Raw genomic sequence first — 8,447 nt, 5'->3', positions numbered from 1 at the left:
GCATCATCCTAACCCACTTCCCCGACATGTGCCGTTTGGTTATTCCATCCTCGTCGCCATGCGAGCCGCCACTTAATCAGTAAAACTTTTGACTTGCATGTCTGTTTGTCTTTCGGTTTTTTTGTCTTTGTTTTTCTTTGCCTTGGATGTCATTAGCTTGCTCGCACATGTGATCATCCCACACGACATGTTGACGACAGCCCACTGCTTCTGTTTTCCATTGCTGATGTGAGCCAATGGCCATTGACGCTCCCTACAGCGCTCCTCTGTGCACTAATTATTTGTTTACGGCCCGGCGGCATTGATCGTTGCTCCGCTGCAGCCTTCTCCTCCTACGGTGATCAACTCGTACTGGCACGCGTGCAATTTGATGGAATTGGTGGAATTGACGGGAAGAACGTCCTCTGCCAACAGTCAAGTCAGAGCAAAGTCAAGCTTTTCTTTCTAGGAGAGGATTCATCTTTTGAGGACCATTCGGGGAAGTTGTCCAAATGGCCTCGATATGAAGTAGTAGAAACGTGTGATTGGTTCTAGCCAAGATATTAAAGAGTGCATAGTAATCTAATGAAAGAATATCAGTAGTATGCAACATTAAATATTAACTGGTTAATATGTCTTGAATGAATAATGTGAATAAATGCTAAACTAATCAATTACTAACTACTATTTTTGTAATTGCACGAATAAAATTGATAAATTATATTGATATTTCTTTTATACAAGAAAGAAAATTATACACCGGAAACTACTATTGGGACAAAAATTAAGAAAAATATAATTTTTATAAATATTGCAACAAATCAAAATTCATGTTAAAATTTCCATTTTAAAAATTTAATTCTATGAGTCGTCTCTAGGCTTCACTTTTTCAAAATATAAAGAAGAGGAGTTTGGCTTTTTTTTTTATTGAATCTAACATTAATACAACCCAAATAAAACAATCACAACTCTATGAGGAAATGTCGCAGTGCAGCACTGTAAAAATGTGTGTAAAAAAAAAAAAAAACCCTTAGCACCTCTTATTGCATTCCTATGGGAGACAGTGGCATTTCGGTGGGAAAAAAAATGACGATTATAAAGAAGCCAATTTATATGCAAAAGGGTGGCTTTAAATATCCTAAAAAGTCCCTGCACCTCTGCATAATAAGATACATGTAATAATTTCATTCCAGACTTCCTCACCACGGCAATATGTCTCAGCGCGGAACACAAGGTATCGAATTCTACGCTGATGAGAACAATACGAGGATGTGAGCACAAATTCCTGTAGTCGAGAATGAATTTCAAGCCATTTATCTCACATGGCAACGCATTCGTCATACTCTCTGCTCTTCGCTACCACCCGCGTCTCTGATTAAACGCGGGAGAATTAATAACAGGTGTCTTCTGATTTGCCAGGGTGGGGGACGACATTCGACTTTCTCGGCCTTTTAGCAATATATTAACGCGGGGCTAAGTTTGGCGCTGTGATTCTCAAACTTTCAACATCTAAAACTTCAAGTAGCACCACTGAGTGATAGTTTGTTTGAATAAATATTTGCTGATAGCACAGATGAGAGCATTTGAAAACGTCCCCCGTCATCCAGTCAAGCATCACAGAAGATAAAACACTTTAAACCCCGAGGGTTTGTTTCCATTGTGGTCCTCGCCGTAAAAAAAAAAGATATAAAACAAAGACATAAAAGGGGTAACATCAAATCATCAGCGGATGAGAGCGATGAATTTCAAGCAAAAAAAAAAAAAAAGCGCATATCAGAAAACACTTTCATTTTTGTTCTTATTAATATTCTCAGTTTCATGACATAATTAACAAAGAAGTGTTTTGCATCCCAAAAAGAATAAAGAGTAATAATTTTAAAAAAAAGTGAAGAAGAAAATATTTTTGAATTGTTCCCTTAAACGCTAGAATGGAAAAAAAAAAATCCTCCAAAGAGCATCTCCTCCCAATCAACAAAAGTTATCATCACACCAAAAAGATCCCCTTTGTTGACCCTTTTGCAGCCAGGCAATTTCAGCATCTTGGATCCAATAGCCTTTCAAAATTCCAGTCGGGAGCTTCTAACCCTTGAAAAATGTGAAGCCTCCCTAAAAGCAGATTTGACTTTGCACCCCATCGACGTCGATCGGACAGCGCTATGAATCAATCCAGGTCTGTCTTTGACATTTCTTCTCTTGATTAAAGAAATGTCCTCAGCGCGACCCCTCCTCAATGCTTTTGTTTTGCGGCAAAGAAGCACGGGAAGTGATATCTTGCGAATGAGACTCCTTTTTTAGAATGCACTCAGCTACACATTCTGCGCTGATTACCTCATCTAATGCGGTTAGAGGTAACAGTGACCCGTCTCCGAGGAACCCAGCCAGGCCTAAAATCATATTTCAGATGCATTAAAGTGCACACCTCACCATTGGTGCTCTGCTCCCAGGGTCTGAACTAATTGAATTTCAAACCCGAGGCCAGGAGGCGAGTCCTCACCGCTTCGGCCCAGTCGTCTTTCCATACGTTAGCTAAAATACGGTCATGAAAAGCGGCAGGATCTATGCGCGCCGTTCCAATCTACTGAAGACTAGTTTTGCTGACAAAGAAAAAACGGCGACATTGTGGAAAGGTCACTTGTTAACTTTTGTGGCTTTATTTGTTATTGAATGATTTTTAGGTTACGATTCAACTATTTTTATTTTTGCATTTACCATTAGTAATTTTTTTTTATGAACGAGAAATTATTTTCTTTAAAGCAATTTTTTATTGCATTTAAAATGTATTTATTTTTAATCTATTCAACTTGATTGACTATTTTTAAATTTGATCAACTATTGTTTTGAAATTGTATATATTTATGTAATATTTAATGTTCTTGTATGTTTTACTGGGTATTTATATACAACATTTTTAATTGGCATACCCTTGGTCCTGTGATTACTTTTTTTTTATGACAATTTGGTAAAATTCAAACAATTTGAAATCCACCACATCAAATCAAGGGAGGAATAGTTCCTGCCTGCGTTGAAAGAGGAAGCCGTCCGTCCTCGTCACAAAGCTTCCATTGAGCCTTTGGCCTCAATACGTCTTAATTGCTTTCAGTTAATGCGAGAAGCGTCGCACTGGAGGGATCGACTTCCCCTCCACTGTCGCCTAGGCTGTTGTTCGGCATCGCTCAGTGTGGCCGGGCGTCTAGACGCCACTCGATGGCGGATCAATCACAACACCCATTTGCCAATTAGGCACCTTGTGCTTTATAAATAAACACATCAATGTCACAACATCCTCAGCTTCTACTGGATTGCTGTGTTCGGGCATTACATCACGTATACGCGCTCTCATTCGTTAGCTCTCTGCTGTTTTTGACTATTTTTCCTGCTATTCACATTAATATATATTTTAGATATATGATATAGTATAATAGTCACAAATAAGGCTGTACAGCTAGCAGTAATAAGCTAGCATTAGCATTGTGAACATGTCAGTGTTAGCCACGGCTGCTATCATTATCATTCTAAACAGAGTGTTACTATCGGTTTGAAGTTTTATTTTTGGAATGTACTATCAATTAAAAATGAAATGAAAGAGCCTTTACTGTCGTGTTGAGCAGGGAGTCCTGATGAAAGGATGTACAGTACATAGTTATTTTTATCCCTGGATACAACTTGAAGTAATTGAATAATTTAAGTGTTTTTTTTGGTTGTTTTTTTTAAACAACCAATGAATACCTGCACACCTGGCCATTTAAGCCAAGCCCACAACATCATTAATAATGCAAAGAAACAGCCCGAGGTCCCCATTTGGTTTCATCAAACCTTCTGTTCTTCTACTTCATACTGAAATAACAAGCGTCGGCTGACATCTAAAAAGTGTGCAAACAGGCACAGTAAAGATTTCAAAGCGTACTTCATAATTGATGATGGGGAACTAAAAGGAGAGAGTGAGTTGATATGATCATACAACAAGTCTTGGCACAACGGTCACCACCTGACAGAAGCCTGCACGCTTGGTCCACCTGCCGTGTAAAAGCGTCTATTTTTTTTGAAAAGTGAAGGTTTGATCAATCATGGCGTTCCTCAGAGATCAATCCCTTTCCCACTTTTGTTTGCTTTTTGGATCATTTTGTGAAATGAGAGCTTGTGAGCTTTTTTTTTTGTAATAACAGGACCTTGCAGTTGTAATAGTGCAACTTTTTTGCGAGGTGAGGAAATTGGTCGTGCTGTTGCTGTAAGCCTCTTTGCAAGTGGCAGTTTAAGAATGTCACGCTCGGGCGAAGCAGATGCCTGTTTACCGCAACGATGTGCTTGACTGGACGACCTCCTGCGGAGCGTACTTGATTTCCCCAAATAGAAAAAGAAGGGAAAAAAAGAGCGCTTTATTGACTGCGTATTCCACGCAAGTGTGCTCCACGGGTTAGTGCAGTCAGTTGTCAACTCAAAGGCAAAAAATATCAATATTGCAAAAGACAGAACCACTTTTCCTTATTAATAGAGAAGTTTCCCCCTTAAACACACACGCACACAAAACATGGCATAAAAGATATATCGAAACATATTCATTTACAAAATAATTATTTATTTTATTTATTTATAATGGCAGGATTTTATTATCAGAATATTACACATATGATCATTTTCAATTAGGTCAAAATATCGTTCATTTCTTTCAATGTTATTTTTTTTACAAGATATTTTTAATTGGAAAATTAGTTTCATATTTCTTTTTTTTTTTTCAAATTATTGTTAATATGATTCAATGTCAATGTTTTTTCCAGAGTGGAAATGACATTAATTTCTATTTTTAATCGTCATTGAAGATGATGGAATTTTGTAATGGTTTGATTAAATATAATACAATATACTTTCAGGTTTATTGTAATTCAAACTGAATGCAATCCCCATATAGCCTCAAGGGACTATTTCATTTCATTTGACCGAAAATCTAGTAAATGAAGCCGATGGAATAAATGTGCGGAAATAAAAGTGATTTTGTCCACAAAACGCTTGTTGAAGCTCATCACGGAGCGAAACCTCGTCACATTGGAGTGATCGCTGATGGTAGCTTCATGGTGCAATAAAGAGCAAATGGGCACTGCCTTCACTTCTATATTATGGATAACTTGCCTATTTGCAAGCAAAAAAAAGATATATATATTTTTTTTAAGACAACTGGTGACTCCTTGTGGCGTCTTGGCCCAGTAGGAAATGAGGGAATAGATGGTGCAGGCTTTGGGGCAGCGGCTGGAAGCCCACGCATTGTATATATTCCTAATGAGGCAGCTCCATGTAGCCCATGAGGTCCACCGGGCACAGAGAGCACCAGATGTCGCCAGCTCGCTCTTTCCAAAGCCCATCTGCCGCTCGTGAGCACATTCAATACTCAGCTACCGGGAGACAGCGCTGACACGCTTTTGCACCTGCATCATTAAATCATCGCTGCCATTCAAGAGTTTTTTTTTTGTTTGTTTCTTCTTCTTTACTAAGAAAAACAACTCCTACGTACGGCAACCTTTCGGACGTGACCTCCCCATGTGTTTTCCCGCTTGCCTGCACAACACGTGCTAATGAAGAGAAAGGCACCCGGGAACCAACGAATAAGCCTTTGCAGCTCGTGTATAGTGACTCATCGGGGAGTCACGCAGGTCGTCCGAGCCGACATTGCAATATGGCCGCCTTCGCCCGACACCCCTCGCCACCTCCGCCGAAGATGAGACGCTAACGAATTATTGAAGAGGAAGGAGATGAGAATCTAGACCCCGGAGTCGAAAATGCTTTGGAGAGGTCAGAGCGTCCAGATGTATCGCCATGGTAACCGTAAAAAAAAGTAGCAATAAAGCAGGGAAGAGGAGACCGTGTCATAAGTGATAATTGCCATCTACTGCATATATCTGTCCGTACATCCCTGCAATATCATATAATATCCTTGTTTATAAAATAAAATCAAAAATGTTTTTGAGTGCTTTTGAAAAAAACTGATTGCACAAAAAATGGTTGTAAATATTTTTACGTTTGTATTCTTAAATATGCCAATTTTCATGCATCAGGTTTGAACCTTCAAGTGTCAGAAGCAGAAAAGCGTTTCCACTAAACCAAGGTCTTCTCGTTGCCGTCTTTTCTATCTCGCTCCCGTCACTCGCCGTGGCCTTCCGTAGACGGCGTGGAAAGTGACTCCTTGCAAAACATAAATAAGTGGCCCACATAATCTCCTACTGATTGCCCTATGTCGCACCGCTCGGCAACATACTTCTTTCTCGGAAGCCTCATTTACATTCAGTGTCCAAGGCCCAGTTGGATGGGTTTTGTTCCTGCTCTTTCAGCAGAATACTTACAAAAGGTGTGCAGGTGCACCAACTATGGTGGCTAGAAAACAAATGTATGCACTATTTATAGTAAACAACACATTGGAATAATTCATCTTCTATAACAGAGTGGTAGCGATTAAACAACTGCAATTTTTGTTCCATTAAAATCCTTGGGTGTTATTGTGGAAAGCCATTTTTGACCCCCCTTGTTGTGATCACATTGAAAGTGTTGTCAGTGTAGTACTTTAAGTGCAATTTGGTGAAGCTCCAACGAGTGAGGAGCATTTACTCTCAATTGTCATCAGCCGCCGCTTCATCAGCGTCTCCGCCTGGCCGCTTAACCCAAACAGCCTGAGAACCAGCCCAGCCTTTAAACATCTCGCGACCTTTAAGGGACCGCCAATGCTGAGCTGCCATTATGGCTAATAATCCTTCATTAGGGACCCCCCCCCCCCCCCCTTTCTTTAGAATGGTGTTTGTTGCCAAGAGTCAAGGCAGCTGCCAATGCTAAAGAGCTGCTGGCTCTTTGTGTTTTGTAATCGGCACCATGTAAAGATATTATGTCATTGTTTTATGGTAAAAAGGAAATCAGCTAATTTCATTCTGGAAAGAATCCCAGTTGTGTTCCTCGAGGATACGCAGCAGATTTGATTGCACCGTTTCCAACCAATTTCACTTTTAAAGCTACCCAAAATGTAACATCCAAGGTCAAAGTCGTCCATGTTGTTTGGTAACAATTTCCAACCAATTTCCTTGAGGCTTTTGGGTATTATTGTTAAGGGATTGCTGTTCAATCTCCAATTTGTGCCGATTTTCAAGCCATTGGTACGACTGGGAATAGAACGAAATCCATCGGGGAGGCTCTATTTAAGCGATTTCTTGATTGAGCATGTCTGGAGGTATTTGGGCTTTGGGTGTGGTCAGCTTTCCAAAAAATGTGATTCCCTCTCCCGAGCATTTCTCCCGGCCCGCAGATGGATTGCATCACTCGTATTACCCTGCGCACTCTGATTACGTTGATAGATGCGGTGCAACCTATCCAGACACATCCAATGTTCTGCGCTTCTCACCGCCTCAGCACTTTATATCACTTTTCAGAATGGTTATTCACGGTGATATTGTCAAGGTCAAGTTAACTCACCGCCCTCAGCCTTTATTTTGTCTCACCCGACGTCAGTCGCTGTCATCTCCCGCGGGAACTCGCCCGAGGGAAGCGCCGGTGGGAGAATATGCTTTTAGTGCAGAATAAATCAATTCCAAAAGGAGGCTTTCAGATCATGAAATATGACACCGTCGTTCCATTTTTATGCTTTTAGTTTAACAGGCAGGATGCTGGTGGCGAAGGCGGTTTGTAATTAGTATTTTTCATTGTAATTCTCAGAAATCAATAGTCATGGTCATTTATTCATAAAGCAGTGGGAGTGATGGGAGCTTTATTTATGACCCGCCTGCGTGTGTGCGATAATGGAGATAATAGAAATAAAAAAATAAAAAAAATCAATCAATAAATAAATAAATAAATAAAAATGGTTAAAATAAATAAATGAATAAATGAATAAATAAATAATCATTACCTTTGGCCATGCTGAATAATGAAGATTTAATAGAAATAGAAGAAAGGGAATAAGAATAGGAAATAAAAAAAATCTGTATCCGAGCCCGTCTGTGATAAATGGTGATAATGGAATTCCTAATAATCGGTTCTGAGGTCACACAGTTGGCATTTGAAGTCAAGGAAATAATCCATACTGGGGTCAAACTGCCACTGGAAGTCGAACAAGATGGAATGTAATAGAATTGGATGAAAGGGTGCAACAATTAATCCATTCTTGTTCCGATTCATAATAACTGTTATGATAATGACTTAATCATTTAGAGACCCCCCCAAAGGATTGTCCGAGTCCGCTGATGGTCCTGTGTGTTGTCGTTACGCCCCTGCCCCCGACCCTGCCTCTTTAGTTTTTTCTCATTGTACTGGTAAAACCAAAGCATGGGGTCAAAATGCTCTTTCTTGAAGGTATGGAGTTGATGTTTTTTATTTTCTTGAGCACCATCAAATGGTACAGTCACTGCCTGTGCTTGCTTGATAACGAGCTAACACATTGTTGGGAGGAACCCAATGTGCTCTTCACTGAAGCTAAAGTTCTGCAAAGACACCTTGGGTGTAGA

This window comes from Syngnathus leptorhynchus, chromosome 3 (assembly GCF_054491065.1).
Source record: "Syngnathus leptorhynchus isolate UIUO chromosome 3, UIUO_Slep, whole genome shotgun sequence".
Classification (NCBI taxonomy): domain Eukaryota; kingdom Metazoa; phylum Chordata; class Actinopteri; order Syngnathiformes; family Syngnathidae; genus Syngnathus; species Syngnathus leptorhynchus.
Note: the sequence above shows the minus strand (reverse complement) of the source record.